This window comes from Lepidothrix coronata, unplaced genomic scaffold, assembly GCF_001604755.1.
Source record: "Lepidothrix coronata isolate B3197 unplaced genomic scaffold, Lepidothrix_coronata-1.0 Scaffold92, whole genome shotgun sequence".
Classification (NCBI taxonomy): Eukaryota; Metazoa; Chordata; class Aves; order Passeriformes; family Pipridae; genus Lepidothrix; species Lepidothrix coronata.
The window spans coordinates 1,287,355-1,305,370 of NW_016690272.1; the positions used below are offsets into that span (position 1 = coordinate 1,287,355).

The window sequence follows — 18,016 nt, forward strand, 5'->3', positions numbered from 1 at the left end:
TCAGCAAAGAAAGTTATGTTTTCATTGCTTAGAAGGTCATTACTCAAAATCTCTTATTTCCTTTCCTCTGGTTATTCCCTCCTCTCTGCAGCCACATTCCCCTCCATCTGCATTTAGCCCAGGCATTTCTGGCTTTGTACATTCTGGGGATAAAAGGCCTGGTGAGAAAATTCCCCCCCCCCCCCTTCGATCTTTACTTCCTAGAGTCTCTGAAGGTCTGAGGCTGTTTTTTCAAGGAAAGCTCTTAATTTAAGTGGCCTGTTAACTGTTAATTGCTGTTCAGTTCTGGCTATTTGCTTGAGTATCATGTCAAACCCGCAGTTCTGGTCTGGAGGCTACACTGGTGATCTGCTCTGATCTCTAAACTGCTGCTGCTTTCTGCTGTGCTATTGAAGACCAAGGTAATATTTCTTTTCTTAATGCAAACCGACATTTCCTTAGATTTAAGGATTTTGTTGAGCAAGGTGTCCCACTTGAAACTGCTTATACAAAAATCTCCATTTTATGGCTGGTAAAAAAAAAATCTCTGAGACTTAGTAATCAGAGACTTTCGTAGTTTCTTGGTCTCCAATATGGATGTGTTTAGAGGAGAAAAACATTTAAAGCTGATAAAAGGAATGAGGAGTTGATGGGTGGGTGGGTAACAGAGTTGGATAGGAACTCCTGCTTCTCAAACTGCAAACATCAGTGTGTTCAGTGCAAGCAGAGCTTGAACTTCTGATGTGTTTCCAGGCTGACTGCAAGTTGGAGAAGGGCATGTTGGCTCCAGGGCTGTGTCAAGATCTGTGCAGTTTAATGCAACAGTGGCAGTGCCAGAGAAATTCCATCCCCAAACCAATTTCTTTAATTTGCTGTATTTAGTAAAATCAGGCTCTGTTTTCTGCTAACTGTGAGATCAGTGCCGTGTTTAGTCCCCCAGCAATGGTAAAACAACGCTGTGGGGTGGATCTCATCCTGTCTCAGGCTGCAGGGAGCATTCCCGGGGCCGGGGCTCTCTCGGTGAGCGTTTGTAGGTTTTTGATTAATGAGAGTTCATTCGGGTATTGAGAGAAGAAGAGACCTCTCAAATGACGCTGAATCTGTTTCCTCAGTCTGTAATAGAATGAAACTCTGGGGCTGTGGCTGGACAGTAAGATATTCTGACATGAATATATATTTCAGAGCTCTGCACAAAATGAGGATTTCATGCATAGGCAACACAGTGTGACAAGTCATATCCTGTGTGACCTTGTGCTTACAGTATAAAGTTTTGTAATAATATATTCTGCTAAATTAATACACAAAATAAATAGAACATACCTCATTTTTATGCTAATAATGATATTTTTCAATTCTAAGCACCTTTTATGCTAAGACCTCAAAGTAAATTACAGGCAGGAATAAACCAAGCTTCACAACACCATTGTGATTTTTTTTATTATCATTCAGAGATTAGTTGGAAGGTATCATTATTAATTATTGTTATTTAATTTTCTATTAATTATTATCTAATTTGCTTACTGTCTGATACTGTTCTCTCTCCTAATAAAATATGATCTTATGAAACTGAAAAAGAAGAATTAATTTCAGCCACAGGAATGGACAGATCTGTTAAGGCTAAGAGGTAAATAATACTGCCTTTATTTGTGAAGGAATTAGCAGAGATTTTACCAGTAGGATGTATCCCATGTGGCTGGAACACACAGTAAATTTGGGAACACTGTGATGTGTGGTTCATGCCATGATGTAACTGTAGGTGAAAGGCTGATGAGGCTGAGGGAACAGAAAGAAACCCGAAGTGTTTTGTTTAATTCGAATCACAAAGGAGAGGATTTGTTTCATTGGGATCACACAGGACAGGATTTCCAGAAGGGCTGATTGCTGGCTTGGTTCTGCTGTCACTAACAGTGGGGACAATGCCATTTACTCCAAGGAGAGCAGGTTTAGGCCGCTGACAAGGGCTTTTGCAATCCTGGCCTTTATGTTTGTCAAGTGGGAGTTCAGTCTTGTGTTCCTGATACTCAAGAACGTGTCCCTTATAAACTTCAGCACAGGATTTGATTCTGTCATACCCCTGTATGAGGAGATAGAGTAACATTTCTGGGATGAGAATCCAGCTGTCAGTGTTCCTCAGCAGCTTTGCCTCCATCGATGGCACTGAGGTGGCACATGGGCAGGCAATTAGTGCAGAATTTGCTCCAACTTATTAATGCATATTTACAACCTTAATTCCAGTTTAACAGAATGTTTTGTGGTGGAACATTTACAGAAAGAGAATGTGAAAAAATTATCACTGCATGTATTAAGCAGGAAAAAAACATCCCTATACTGCTGTGTAGGAGCAAGTGGCAAACCAGGACATATTACAAGGAACTATCTTTTTCATTAAGTCTGCACAAAATGAGGATTTAACGCATGGGCAGCACAGTCAGTCCCAGCGGTTTAGTGCCCATAATCCCACCTGGAAAATGGCTTCACAACAGTAATTGCTCTTCCAAAATGGACACTGCTTCCCATTTTGGTGTGTCTACTTCACATGTCACCAATTGCAGACACAGAAGGCATGATCTTATTTTACCAGAAACCCTCCTGTAGGATTTCCAGTCTCAAAGTGACAACTTTCCACTTGGCCTTATTTTGCCACAGTAACGTGGCACCCCCCCGGCTTTGCCACGCTCCCACTACCCCTGGACATTACAGGTACTGTGACATGAATATATATTTGTGAGCTTTGCACAAAACGAGGATTTCACGCATAAGCAGCACAGTGTGACGAGTAGTATCCGGCATGACCTTGCAAATGCAGGCTGAGCTCCAGAATAAACAGCTCAAAAGAGCAAGGAGTGGAGCAGATTCCCAGGGTCTGGAAGAAAATCCCATCATTGGTTCCAAGCCTGCAGAGAGCAGCAATGCAGATCTTCCAAAAAGTTCCTAAAACTTACCTGCTTTACACAGGGGGTGAAGTACCATGGCCCAGAGAACAAAGACTTCCAACTGCTGTTAGAAAGGCAGGGTTATTATCACATAAAATCCGTGCTAGTGGAACTCATCACAGAGAGCTGAAGATCCTCTTCCTGGCTGCAGATTTCCAAGCTCCTGCATTCCAGATGTGGAGTGTTGGTTCTCATTGCAACAGGGCCTATATTGATCACTTGTTTGGGCTGTCATTCCTCTCTCTTTTTTTCTTGCCAGCTTTTTTCTCTTGCTAAATGAACGATAGATTGGGATGAAACATTTTTTTTCTGCCTTTCAGAAATAAACTGTGACCTTTTTAAAGTTGAAAATAACATCTCTGTTCCTGATACATATGTGGAGATGAGAAAATGTCTTCCCACCCCTTTCTTTCTCACAGTTTAGAACAACCTGGTGCAATCTGACCCCTTATCAGAGCTGTCCTCGAGCATGGGCAGCCAGACCCCCGGGGAGGGGGCAGGACATTCTTGTTTGGGAGAACTGATATGAAATAGGATATTTATTTAGACTGTATCAAAGATGCATATTATTCAGCATATTTTTGAGTTCTTTGTTGTTTAAAATTTCAGTGGGTTTCATTGGCTTTTTAGATATAAAACTCACTCTACACTTGTGGTTTACAGCCTACTGACTTGTGGTTAGTTCTGGAGCACAAAGCCCTGTAGAAACCAGACAATAAAGAATGTCAAGAGTCCATCTTCCTTTCTCAAGGGCAGGGCAACTGTGCCATTACTGGGGAAGGTTTGTTCACTCCACTCTTAGGAACCTTCTGCCACAAAGATTTTTCAGTCTGTCTGGGCACCCGAGTGACCTAAATCTCCCTTGACATATTGAGTTTCATTACCACTTGTTCTGTCTAAATTGGACATAAAGAGGAGTCTGTTCACTTCTCTCTGTCTTTTCATGGATCCCAAGAACATCACTGTGTCCCTGCCAGTTATTCCCTCTCAGGGCTAAGCAATCCAGTTACTTTGCTTGTTCCTCAGAGGTCAAGTTCCACACCCCCTCTGGTTAGTCCAGGCTCATCCTGAAGGGTTGAGCTGACAGCTGGACTCAATCTAACTCCAACACCTTTCATCAGGATGGAAACTGTTGTGGATTTGTCAGTATTCTTGTTTAAACATCCCAATGTGCTGCTTTCTCTTCAGGTTCAATTCTTAGGGCTTTACTATTCCATGGGGCTCGTGGACTATGGAGAAATAGCATTAGTAAAAATGAATAATGAATATATCTTAATGTGGCAATCTACCTGATCTGTAAAATATTTTTTCCTTTATGAGTTTTATCTTTCTTCTCTCTCCTTTTCTGGCTGAGGAGATAATTTTAGGTAAATGACAATTGCACTCCTATTTCCAATGCAAGGATAGAATTGTTTGTAATGTAACACAGTCCTACACTGCATAACTGCCCTATATATTTACAAGAATAAGTTATTCTGGTTCTGCTTTTTGCTGTGGTCTATTAGGAAAATAGTGCTTAAATGTTAGAATTATTGACAAATAGATGCAGACACAGCAGATCATAAACTCAGTGCATACATTTTGGCCTGAGACCACATTCATTTTGCTTCTAAAAAGCATTCTAAAAAGTATAATATATTTGATAATATTTCTTAAATTGTGAAGTCTTTGAGGTTGGGATATTCATAAATGTTTGCAGAGCACCTAGAATTCTTCTCTGGTTGAGGCCTATGGGTAGTTTAGAAACATAAATATTTAATGGTAATGGTAATTACCCTTTTTTCAGGATAAAAATGTCTTTGAAGTTCCATCTTGGATGAGTGAAACCCCCTCAGTAATTTTTTTTTCCCACCACTTTGAAGAATATTCTCTTGTCACTGGAAGCATTTCTGGAATTCATAGTTCTGTACATTGAAAAATGCCACATTTCATAAATTGCAGAACTGTTTGCTCCAACCTGTCTCCTGCTTAAGACACCCAGAAACTGGGAAGCAAGTGGCACAGGGGAGTTTATTCTGTGGATGTTCCTACCTTAATGTTTTACTGAGATCAAGAATAATGTTTGGAAGGGGTCAGGCCCACTTCCAGCACCGTGATTCCCCCAGAACAATGACTGGATTCCTCTTGGATTAAACCAAGAAGGTTTATTATCTGGGAGCACATCCTTGGGACTATTTCTTCCATTGGACCAGCCCAGAACATGCAGAGTCACTTCACTTGAAGTGACCAAATGGACAGAATATTGACTATACGATACCCATTTAAACATGGCTGCCATGATGTATCGACAGCAGCACTACAAATAAATAATACAGATTTTTAAAATTTCTGTAATTACATGTTTACCCAATAGGCCAGAACAGCTCTGTCCCAAGGAGCTGTTGCAGTCTGAGTAAATAATACATGTTTTAAAGTCCATAATTACATATTTAAGCGATAGACTATCGAGGAAATAATGCACATTTTAAAAAGTCCATAATTACATATTTACATGATAGTCTGTAAATTCTGTAATTACTTATTTACACAATAGACCATAGCAGCTGTTACAGTCTATTATGGTAACTCTCATAGAATTATATTATGGATTTTTTTATAACTTATAAAATAAGTATATTTAACCAAAAAATCGTATTGTTAGTCTGAAAAAAATCCTCCACAAACCTCTAAAATAAGAAAATATGCACAAAGGTAAAATTTTAGAGTGATATAGAGATAGGGAAGTTCTTATCCCTTCAGTGATAAATGTCTTTTGTTAGCATGAGGAGCTTAGGCTTTTTCATTACTTTCAGAATGTCTTTACTTAGGTAGCAGAAATATAAATATGCAACGTTATATGATTATACTTCCCTTACTGCCATGTAGACATTCAATTTGGATAAGCAGTTGGGATTCTTAAAATTCCTTCGTTCCTGTTCTGCTCTTATTAAAATCAGTGATAAAACTCCCATCAACCCTGGTTTCAGAAATCATTTATATTGAGGACAGCACTTAAACATGTACTTGAAATCAATGGCACTTAAGCATCTTTTAAAAATAAGCACATACTTAAGGACTCTCATGAATCCTGATGGACCGAAACATGTGATTAAATGCTTTCCTGGGTTGGGATACTGACTTCCAGGAAGGCAGAATTGGAGCCTCCTGCACACCTGGCTTCCTGATGGGCCACAGGGGTTTTTTGTGGTTCATGATGTGGCTCCTCCCTGAGGAAAAGCTTTTGGAGCGTGTTTAACTCCAGACATGCGTGTGAGAAACGGTGCCGTGGCAAACGTGCCGCCGCTCCTTTGTTCTTTGGAGAGCTCCAGGAATTGAGAATTCCTCCGGTGTTTTCCATCGCTCAGCCGCTGAATTTATTCCTCATGTTAAAGACTGGATCAATACCCCTAAATGAGACTTCTGTCCATAATTACTACTAAATAGCAGGGCTAAATCAAGCAAGTCAGAATGTGACATTTAGCTCAGCCGGACCTTATGCATTTAGTAAGGAACCAGAGTATGAGAGAAACCTTTGATCCCCACTGGTAGTTTCATTAAAACATTGGAGTTGGGAGAATTTCAGCTGTCGGGAGCCCCATTTAAGCCTTGCCATAAAGGTGATGAAATAATGCAGGTATGTTTTAACAGGGGCTTGAGGTCCAGGTGTTCACTTGCTGGTCACATATTTTGACTGAAAGCATCAGGTAAAGGGGCAGAAGGTTTTGTCTTTCCTTGGCAACCAACAGCATCAAATTTGGCAAGGAAGTATCTAGTCAGAAATAAAGACAACTTTTTGTCAAGTGAAATATGCAGACAATGACTCACACAGGGAAAGAAAAGCCTCAACAAGATACATTTCTGCTATTTTTTTTCTATGTATCTCTCCAGATGTTGTTACTGACACCACTGCACACATTTGGCTCTTTGGTTAAGCGACCTGGAGCTTCCAAAGCCAAAGGGAAAGTCAGAATCAACCCTTTGTTAAAATTACAAAGCTGATGGAAGAAATTATTAAATAGCAGGAGCCTAATTCTTACCTCTTCCATGGTGCTTTTTACCTCTGTAAAGGTGCTTTTTACCTGTGTGAAGCAGAGAAATCACATTACCTGGTTGGTCAGTCTTTGAAACCCTGAAATGGAAACAAAGGATGTGTGGGATTAGAGAACCAAACAGGAAAGTGGTAGTTTCAGGTTATGGAGAAACCATATTTAAATGGTTTAAATTTAAAAGCATCTCCAGTTTTGCATTGTCCACAACAAATTCTTGCATTTGAGAAGTACAAATCAGAAGAGCTGCCTGTCCTGTTGGACAGCCCTGTGGCACTCAGTAGGAATAACCAATCCTCCTCATGGAAGTGCTATCCCTGTGAAGCTGTCAAGGTCAGATGCCTGTCATTTCTCTGCTCTGTTTTCCATTAAAACACACACACAGAACCATGCCCTGGTTTTGTAACACTTCCAAGCTTTACACTTGAGTTCCCACACAGTTGTCATCTTTCACATGTGCACTCTGTGCCTGGGATTTACTCAGATTCTGGGAAGGTTTTGTCCATCTGCAACTTTTCACCAGGTGGATGTTGAGAGTCTTCCCTTCTCCCACCCTTTTTGATTTGCATCCCTCCTTGTATCCATCCATCCCTGTTATCTACCAGGAGTTCTGTGACCTGTTACTGTTAAGGAAAGATTTTGTGTTCCTGTAAGTGTGGCAGTTCTCTGATAATTCTGCCCTCGGGCTGGATACCTCCAGAAGTGCACAATATAAATTTACACAACTCAAGAGGATGTGTTGCACAATATAAGCTTTATAAAGGGAAAGCTTTATTATAATATGCTTTTTGGGCACAAACCAGCTCATTTTATTGTGAAAAATCCCACCGGGGAGCCAGCACAGGGAATATTACATGAAGAAGGCAGGCAGATTCCAGCACATTATATTTGCCAATAAGCAGGACTTTGCACTTGTAATTTTGTTAATTGTCAGAAGTAATTTAAATTCATCAATTATCAATGAGTAATTCTATCAGAAGTGTCTCTAGGAAAAGTTAAAATCCCGGTTGGATTGACACAACACTTTCTCCTTCAGAGATACATAAATTTAGTTCAGAGTAATTTGTCTCACATGGTATTTTGGACTGTTCTTGAAAAATTAGATCTGAGGTTAAAGTGAGACTTTATTTCTGTCTTCAAGTATGTGATGGGAGAGGATGTGTCCCTTTGAGGAGACAGAGCCAGACTTTATTCAGAAGTGCTCAGGGAAAGGGGAAGAGGCAGCGGGCATGAGCTGCAACAGGGGAAATTCTGATTAGGGTTTAGGAAGAATTTCTCCTGGGGAGCTGGCCAATGCTGGAACAGGCTGCCCAGCCAGACTGAAATCTCCAACTTTAACAATTTTTTGCCCTGGATTCCTGACTCTCTTTTGTAGGTTGCTGCAGGACAGGTTATAGCTGTGGTCCCTCACTCACCATCCTGCCCTTGTTCTGCAGAGCTTTCAGATTAAAATGTGGCGTGCTATGTAAAAATAAACTGTTATATTGCTGGTTTGTGGTGGTCCTCAATTGTGACAGAAGAGCAAGTGATTCCATCACTTGGCAGCTATGGTGACAAATATATAATTGTCAGAAATAGTTATTCACTTCATATGCACTTGTTAGTTTTCTTTTATTGCTTTTTTTATTATAATGGAACTTGAGGACAGAGACAGGTTCCTTCCCAGAAGTATTAACTACAGTAAGAGGTGGCATTATGGGATGTCCTCTATCGCCTCTTGGACTGATAAACATTTCTGAGACAAAACATTGTGAAAACAGACTAGTTCCTCTCTCCCAGCTATATAAGGGTGAAGAGTCGAATTACAGCTTACTATTACTTGGGATTTGCCAGCAACTAGATCACTCTTCACAGGTAGAGAACACTTCCTTTCCTACCTTTTCCATAGTTTCCTTGCTGTTCTCCCAGGTCTTTATGCCAGCAGTATGCTTTTTCCAGACAGCCCAAAGTGATATTGCTGGGGAACGCTGCAGGAAATAAAATGACCAGCCTTTAAATGCCTTTTATCTTAGTCCTTATAGTTTGTTAAATTTAAGAATCTGTGAATACAACATGGAAATGGCTGGGCCTCTGGAACAGGGAGACACATTCTGCAGCGCAGTCGGGCAAGAAGGGCTATTTTACAGGTGGATAAACCGGGACTTGGAAAAACTAAAGGACTTCCCCGAGGTGCCCTGGGAGGAAGGTAAAGTAATTAGCACAAAACTGAGGAATTACACGTATTTTTCCCTGTGTATTAGGCAAAAAAACCCCAGAGCAGACTGGTAAAGATAGTTATTTTCCTTCTACCTTGAACGTATTCCGAGCGCTGCCCGTGAGGAATCTCCGTGGCCATCAAAGCAGGGGAAGTTTGAGCGCGGCTCTAACAAGTGGAGCCGTGTGGGAGGTGGTGGCGGCGCTCCGGCTGTTAATGGCCTGCAAAGCTGCCCCGCCGCCCCTTGGTGACCTGCCAGGCCTCCCTAGTTCAAAGAGGAGAAAGGGGAATTGGGCTCTAGTTAGCGGGTTCCGCCGCATTCTTTGTTTTAAAGGAGGCTGGAAAAATACCAAGTGGAGGGCTGAGGTGAGGGCTAATCTGAGGAGCAGCGAGAGTGTCCTACGAGGCAAAATGACCAGGGCTGAGAACTTCCCAGAGCAGCAGGATAGCTGTGGGTCTGCCCCGGTGAGTCCCACAGACATTTAAACACTCAATTAAAATGATAGGTGTAAGAAAGACCAGAAAAAAAAAAAGTCAGCAAATTTTTGGCTACAAGAAATTCTATTTACATGTAACAAGCATCATTCTTTCCCCTTAACCTTGTTCTGTTTCTACTGCTTTTGTTCAAAGGGTGTGTGTTATTAAAATCCAGTGAATAACTCCATGAAAACATAATACCTAAATATGTCTGGGTGTGGTCTTGATATTTTTTATGGTTATGCATCTAAAATAATCATATCAATACAAATACAGATGCCTTTGGTGGTGGTGGCAGTGCATGTTAAGTACTAGTTGTTCAGGTTTTTAGGAGGTGTTTGAAATTCAGATAGTCACACTTTTAGAAATTAGATCTTCAGATAACTGAAGTAATGGTTTTCCCCCAAATTTTTATATCCTATCTTTCGAATGCCTGATGTTTACACGCACTAAAAGAAATGCTTCAGCTGTTGTTCCCTAGATCCCTTGTTTAAATTAAAAATAAAGTAAGAATTCTTGTTCTCAGAGAGGCAGAGTTTATGTGAGTAATTGGCCACTAATGTCATTAAGGGCTGGTGCATCTGGTACCTGATATATTTTTAATACACTGAGGAATTTTGAGTGAAAGATAAGAAAATGAGTAGCTTGGTATAAGACCGATTAATATTCCCAAGCCTGTGTTTTCACAGTTCACTGTCTTTACACAATCACAGTGTACTTTTAATGAGCTCTGGTACCTTTTCTACACACCCAAACCAGTTTTGTACAACTGTAGCCATGTATCAAAAACATGCACGTGATCAGTGATTGGTTGGAGGCTGAAACTTTGGCATATCCACATCCTCAGCTATCACATAATTCCACAAATACATTTATATTCAGTCAATGGTATTACCACTGTAGCTTTTGTGATAGTTCCTGTAATACTTCTGAATGCTATTATAATAACTTCTCTATCACCTGCACCTTTTAATGATTCATAAATTCCTTGATTTCTATGAACAGCAAACTATAATAGCACTATAATCAGGACAGCATGCTAAGGTATAGCAGAAACCTCTGCTGCCTGACTACCTCCAGCTTTCCTTCATTGCCTGACTAAATTGTTCAAAATGAGGTTTCCACTACAATTTGAAACAAGGAACTCCTGAGTTCAACACGAACACCACTGAAGGAGCCCATGCTGAAAATTAAAAAGCAAAATAGACAATAAGATGTAACAGATTTCAAATAGAGGAAATGCAGGAGCACTCACTGTATAACAGGCATATTATTAGCTGTACCGTAATTTCTCTTTTTTTCCCTTTTCCCCTCATTTGGTCCTTTTAACTAACGAATTCCCCTATTCCCCACCTGCTTCTCACAGAAACTGCACACATGTTTTGCCACAATGATACTTCCCAGTATCTCATTCTTTAATAGTTTCATTTAAAAGAACTAAGAGACTCCCATGAATCAGGTTATGTGATAAATCCTGGAGTTTGGACGCTCCTGTTTGTTTTCCACCTACCAGAACTAAATCAGTCCCTAAAAACTGCAGTGAGTGAAACCCCACAAGCATGACAGAAATCACAGATGTGATAAACAGAGCTCTCTGTGGGTTTTTCTACTGTGATTTGTTTTTTCCCCCCTAAGCTTTTTGGTCACTATTTCACTCTGAGAATTGGGCACTGGAGGCAAAAACTTTTCCAGAAACTGGTGATGTAGTTTCATTTCATTCCATCTCAGTGCTGATTCAAAGCTTTGACTGTCAGCTGGCCATACCATGTCTTATGTGACCAGTCTGCTTGGAAGGTGTTCATCATAAAAGGTGTTCATCATAAAAGATGTTAATCATCATCACTGGGTTTCACATAGATTTTGGTATTTCATCTCATCTGGCAGGACAGACATGGAGAAAAGTCTCCTCACTCCTAAAGGACAGGTGTGAGATACCTTAATTTCATCAAGAAGCTGGTGCTGGTTCATATTGAGATGTGTATAAAAAGAGAGAGCTGCCAATGTGCCCCTCTCACGAATCATAAAAAATAAACCTTGATTGCTCAGAGTTCATTCTGGATGGAGGGATTTTTCCTGTGCTCAGTGCTGACCCAACTCTGATATGTTGCAGTCAGAGGGAATTCTCCTCTTAACAGAATTAGGCCAACTGAGTACTTTTGAACATCACACACTTCAGATTTTTTTAGTTGTTTTTTTTTTTTTTAATTTTGCATTTGTAATTTTTGCTTGTCTAAAGGAATTCATGGCAAACCTCTCGAAGCATTAACAACCAAACAGGTATGAACTCCAGCTTCATTCTTCTACTTCAAAGTAATACTTCTAATAGCAGTGAATGACATCCTGCCTTGAGGCTGAGGGCAGCTGTGCCTGATTAGCAAGGAATGTATAAAGTAGACAGTAGAAACACCAAAATGGAGATAAAGGACAAAACACATCATCTCATTGGTATATATTTATATATCGAGGCTTGGAGTTAGGTAATCTGATTTTTAGTGGAAGAGATTATTTTCTAGATGGACAGTAACTATATCCAGATTAAACATGTTTTTTTACTGCCCTGTTTTGTTCTGAAAATGTTCCCTGCCAACCTGCTCTGTGAAAGGGACTCACTCCTCTGGCTGGGGAAATTAAGAAATCATTTTCCCTTTTCTTTTGCCCAGGATATGTTTCCATTTTAACTATCAGCTTCCCATTTCTGTAGCAATGACTTCACCATTCCACTGCTCGTAACTAATATGTCGATAATCATTTAAGTTCCTTTTAAAACCAGGCACTGTGCTGGAAAACTGGAAGTTAAAAAATGAGCCTGATTTTAAAGAGTATTCTGTTGCAAGTAGTTTGTGATTTGTATAAATCAACATGTATAATTTAAAACAAAAATCTAATTCCTTCTCTAGTCTGCTGGAATGTTCAAGTATATCCAAGAATTGTGGCCAAAGTGAGAAAGTTGAGGCTTATATCAATGATGCCATTGGTTGTGCTGGATTAGGGGGAGTGTTATTCATTATTGTTGTGTTCTAAAATCAGGTGAACTTTGAGCACAATTTGCAGATGATCTGCTGCTCTCTGGGGTGGTCAAAATTTTAAAAGTCTGGAGAGGAATTTTACAAGCATCTGCCAAAGCTGAGTAAATTAACAGGCAAATGAGAGATACAGTTCTTGGAAATGAGTATTAGGAAGATTTTTTAATTTTTAATTTTTTTTAGATTAAAATTTGAAATTAATGGAGTACATCAGTGTGAGAGACCTGGACTTAATCCCTTTCTCTGCCTGTTATTTGCTGTTAGCTTTATTATCATAAATTTGTCTACAATCAATTAGTCTCCTCTTCTACTCTGGCAGGTTTTCAGTCTCTCTGAGTGTACTTCAGGCATTCTGAATTTTACCCCATTTCTCTTCTTTGACAAGTTTTTTGCTTTGTAGCATATCCTGTCATCTTACTGATAGTTCCCTCCCTTCCTGACTTTTAGATTAGTTTTCTATGTATGAATGTATCAGAAACTCTTCTAAAGAGTGTGGAATATATGCTTGTACCTTCAGTTGGGATCGATAACTTGTAATTCTTCTTTTAAAAGTTCTGAGGGCAAATTTAGGCCTGATATCCCTTTGGTGAGCTGTGCCAGCAATTCCTCTTGCAGCTACACAAACTCTTAATCATATTGTTTCCTGAAATAATAATGTTTCAAGAGTGTGACACGGCTGTGCAGTCAGGGCTCTGTATTTTTCTGGATAGTGGTTGTCACTAACCTCTCTTCAGTCCAGCTCATATTCAGGACAGGTTTTAAATATATCTGCTAATGATTCCTCTATCTCCTCTGACATATCTTTCTGAGCTCTGAATTAATTCTGTCTATTCCTGGAGTTATGTCAACCTTCAGACTTTCTAATTTCTTGATGAGCTGTTCTGGCGTGTTACTGATTTTCTTTGGTGTTTACTCTTCCTCCCCCAGGAAATTTATGTCTGATCCTGTCATCAGTCCCAACCTTGTTTTATGTACAATAAAATAGAGAGTTCATTTCTAAGCAGTCTCTCCTTCCTGTTAGTAAACTGCCATTTGCCATTTCATAGGTGTGCTGCTGTTTCCCTCAGTGACCTTATGCTCTCGACATGCTTGAAAAGAAAAGAAATCTTTATTTACAATTTCCTCACCTTACGTGAACTTTCCCTTTCATTTTCTCCCTTTGCTTTCCTTATCAGCGTGAGTCTTTTAACTTCATGCTAGAATCTTTCTAGTTGTCTTTCCTAACTGTATTTTTGTGCCTTAAATATGCCCTCTTCATAAATTAATTTTCTTGCATTTTCCTCCTCATTCTCAATATACATTTTAACACACAATGTTCTGATGCCAGACAGCACATCCAACCTTCGGGCATGTAATAATTGACTTTCTGTACCTTCCATTTCCTTCCCTGTCCTTTTCCTCCAGTGCTGTTTTCCATTCCCTCTCACCCGCTGCTTCAGTAATTCTTTTTGCTGAATTCACAGGTTTGATTTTTGTGTGCCCGTATTTTTGCCACATTGTCATCTTAATTAAAACTGTAACTAGATTGTAACCACCTCTGCATTGATCCCAGTTCTGTCCTCTCCTGCTCAAATCCTGGGTGAAGCAGAATTGCTGCTCTCATTCTTTTATGTTTATAGACACAATCCCGTTTATAAAACACATTTAAAAGTGTACTTGAAAAAAAAAATAAATACATAAAAAGGCTGTTTGCTGGGCAGAATTTTAAGGTGTGTTAATCCTGGGTCTGCCCAAGGAGAGGGCACCGCTCAGGAGGTGCAGGCTCCTCCCAGCCCGCTGCTGTTGCTCACCAGGTGGGGATATTCCCTGTTTTGTCCTGGCAATGCCGTGCTGCAGGATGGGACCTTCCAGGGATGGGACCTTCCAGGGATGGGCACTCCAGTTTTCAGGACACCTCTGGTCTTCAGAGGAGGAGTGACAGAGGCAAAGGACTCTGCCAAGTGTGTCCCTTTGGCAGCACAGGGCATCCTTCCAGCCCCGAGGGTTGCTCGGAGCTGGCAGAGCTGGGGAACAGGGCTTTCGTGGAGTGGTTCAGACACAGCTGAAGTTGTGTTTTAACAATAGGTCCCCAGCCTTGCTGACAGAAAAAGTAATTTATTTTGCAGTCTCTTCACATATAATAACACAATCACATATAGTAGATGCTGTCCTTCTGCACTTTGCTATACAGTGTTAATGACTGGCACTTAAATACTTTACAAATTGAATTGCACTTGTATGAGGAGCTGGATTGATAAAATAAATTACTATATCTTATAGGTGAAGGTTTTGGTTCTGCAATTGTAGCTGTTACAAATTACCTAACCCTCTTTTTATATTGCATTTCACATGGCTATATTTTACAACTACTCTAATAAAAAATTCTATACAAAAATTGTTTGATATTAATAGTAATCATTAACAACTGGATAGATTCTGGTTAAGTATATTTGCAATACATTTAATCTTATTAAACTCAGCTCTGAGTTGTTTCTTCTGAATATTATAGCTCTTTATGAAGCCAGCACTATAAAGAAGAGATTTCAACCATTTTCGGCCAAGAATTAGGTTTAGCTTAATGGATCAATTCTTTTCTTATTAAACTGAGTCTGACCAATGCCAAGTAATACATTCAGCATTGATCTTTGTCTCACCCTGCTGTAGCTTGTGTTCTCTTTATGCACATGAAAAATAAGGTGCCAAGAATGAAAACAATGCCTGTATAATACAAATATAGAATTTTTCAGACTTCCATTCTGCTTATCCTTTCACTTTGTTATTAATGTCTTGTTCAATGCTTTTCTGAAACGTTGCTTTTTAAAGAACTTGTCTTTCCATAAAGAATATTTTTCTTTTCTGTAATTAACAAAAAGCAAGGTGGATAATAATTAAAAAAGATCCACATAACACTGGCACAAGTGAAAGCCCTGGTAGGGATGTCTCATCCCGTTTTAGAAGGCCTACCTGTGTCTGCTCAATTTCTATAAGTATGAGGTTTACAAATTAAGTGTAATCTCTAAATGAAGGGAACCTTGTTAACAAGTAATTTGAAGCAGTGGCCTCTTGGTCTGTCTTCATAAAAATCACTTGATTGAATCTAAAATCTGAAAATTGCGTGAAATGGAGCCGTGGTTGTTCCGAGAGTGAGAGCAGTTGGGATGAGCTCAGTGTTTCTGCTACAACTTATTTTTGTGCACTTTAAAGTTCAGAGGGAAATACTTGGTGAAACCTGAAATTTCAGACGGGAGTTCTGTGAGAATTTTGCCTTTTTTTTAATTGGTCCCCAAATTGCTCCCTGGCTCTGCTGAGACCTCGTTCAGGGGCAGTTTGTGCTCATAAAGACACCTCGGGGTTTGTTTACACCGTGGACCTTTCCCAGGGTCCTGAGTGTGCCCAGGGGCCAGATTTTAAGTGAAAATACAGGCATATTGTGTACATAATATCATGTAAAAGTTAACTATCTTATTCTTCTGCAACCAGAATTGCTGCTGCAGCCTCGTGAATGCAAATAACGGTGCAATAAAATGATAGAACTGTGCCCTCATAATGCCAAATCAGAATTTGCAGGTTTCTTCTGGTACTTGTGTGTTTTAAATGCTTTTCACATTTTCAAAGTGGCATGTATTTCCAAAATAATCTAGATATTCAACAGTGCTTTATTGCACATGTCCTGTACAAAGTACTGGTTATAGAAAGAAAGACATTGTTGGGAGGTAAAAGGGCTTTCTACATTTGTATTTACAATAAATTTTTTTTTAAAGGAATTATTCTGAATATGTTTCTGTACAGCTGATCACAGTACACTGTATATACGTGGTTGCCTCTTTTATATCACAGAATATGTCATCAGATATGGAATCCAGAACCTTCTGTGATAAAATTACAGTCTTCCACCTTTGGAAGTAAATATGTGCTGCTTTGTGAGCTCCTAGAAAGCAAAATAATTGCAGCACTTCCATAAATCCCGAATTCCATCCTGTAGAGGGCAATGGTACACATAAATGTAATGTAGTGTGTTACAGAAACACGAGCTGCTGAGACCTGCAAATCCTCCCCAAGTCCATAATATGGTCAGTCCTAAACTGGAATTTATGTGCTTGCTCTTCCACCCTGTCCTGGGGGGTCATTTAAAACTCGTTGGGTGGGGGGTTTCTATTTTTTTTTCTCTTATATCTAAGTATTTCTGGAGTTAATAAATTACAGAAAGTGTTTAAACATGAAGGAGCTATGACTGAAATACTGAAAGCAGGTGAACGAGTATGAGTGCCCAAATTCCAGTGAAATTCAATGGGTTTGTTTAAAAATCCCAGTGTTTAAATATTTGAAAGAGTATCAGGCGTGTCAGTAGAGGAGGCTTAAGTGGCAGTGGAGAGTGTGGGATGTTTGAACTTAATGACTGTTTTGTGGCTTAGAACAGCCACAGAACCCCCTGAATATGTATTTATGGCAGGCAGGCATGCAGCAGGTTAAAATGAGAGTTAGGGATGAATTCAGAGCTTTATTAATTTTCTTCATGTCCAGGCTTTGCAGTAGCTCTGTGTGAATAAACTTCTGTGTCTTTTGCTCACTGATTCTCAGCTGCACATCTCTGGGTTCAGGCCTGGCCCCGGTGCAGAGGCAGCGTTATTATCAAGGCAGCTGAGCTCCAGATCAATACTGGTAACGTATCCAGAAAGGAGCTGTTGGTTTGCTGGAGGAAGCTTGCAGGGATGGATAGGAGTGGGCTCAGCTTCTTTCTCTCTGAGTAGTAACTCTTTCTTTCCCTTCTTAGGAGGGTAAAGTGAGACAGGTCACATTTTGACCAGTGTTCAGGTGCCACTCCCATGTGTATATTCCCACTCAGCTGGAGCTGCTCCCGCTCAGCACACACAGGGATGGCAGTGAGGGAGCTGAGGGTTCATCCAGCTCTGACAAAATCTCTTCCTCTAAGGCACTGTCTGTCAGAGATCAGAACCACAGCTTTGCCTTTCACTGCAGGTAAACATCTGCTGGAATTTTGCAGGGGAGTTCACTTTTTCACCTGTTTGGAATGAGCTGCTCTTGGCATGGTTGGGTAACCAAAAGATGGCTGCTCCAAGTTCTGGGGGACATTTGTTTTCCTAAGACTTTTCATATGCCTGCAAAAGTAGCTTAATTTCGGAAAGGCTGCCCACCCTGGGATTTCCTGCTGACTTGGCATTTTTCATTTATTTCAGCCCCTCTTTGCTGCAACTTTCTTCAGTCCAATTTAAAATAAGTCCCTGCCCAGTGCTGTTCCCAGCAGTATTTATTTTGCCCAGAGACCTGCAGTCTCTCTCTGATCCATGTTAGTATACTCCAAAGGCTGACTGTGCACCCTTCATTTTGTTGTCTTGTAAAGTATTTGTAGAATACTTTGAAAAGTTGTGTATGCAGCGATAGGAGAAA

General features: G+C 40.1%; 1 long non-coding RNA gene across 3 annotated transcripts in view; it reads left to right on the top strand.

The window, feature by feature from the left end:
* LOC108500676 overlaps window positions 1–18,016 on the top strand; it is a 209,840-nt gene that overhangs the window by 43,078 nt on the left and 148,746 nt on the right. The gene's annotated exons all lie outside the window — the stretch shown is intronic.